The following is a 458-nucleotide window of genomic DNA, read 5'->3' as shown; positions in this document are numbered from 1 at the left end:
AAAGGAGCCATCAAAGCCCAGCCGATATAAATGGCTGCTCCTTTGTGGCTCATGGTTAACTAAGTGAATAACTCTCTCTCTCTCTCTTTTCTTCTGCTGAAATACGAAAAAGCCTTTGTGGCCTTTAACCTTTGTGGTTCCTAAAACCTGTGTGGTACTCCTTTGTGGATTCCCGTGAACCTCTGTGGTTCGGTAACCTTTGTGGTCTATCAGTTGTCTCGAGCAACCGTGTAAGGGTTGCGGCCTTTGGCCTCTGTAGGCTTCGGGTCTTAAGGCTCCTGAGCCATATCCCGCCGACCCTAGATATAAATACTCTACCTACTGCAAACCCTAACCATTTTTCCCCCTTTCTTTACCCGACTGCTCCTCTCCCTCTCGTCTCCTTCCCCAGTCGACTCCTTGGTTTCTCCCCTCTCCGCCTTGTCTTCTGAGTTCATCTATTCTCCAGAAATGGCTGT

Source organism: Sesamum indicum, unplaced genomic scaffold (assembly GCF_000512975.1).
Source record: "Sesamum indicum cultivar Zhongzhi No. 13 unplaced genomic scaffold, S_indicum_v1.0 scaffold00275, whole genome shotgun sequence".
Classification (NCBI taxonomy): Eukaryota; Viridiplantae; Streptophyta; class Magnoliopsida; order Lamiales; family Pedaliaceae; genus Sesamum; species Sesamum indicum.
The sequence above is the reverse complement of the archived record's forward strand: the minus strand, read 5'-3'. Positions refer to the sequence as shown.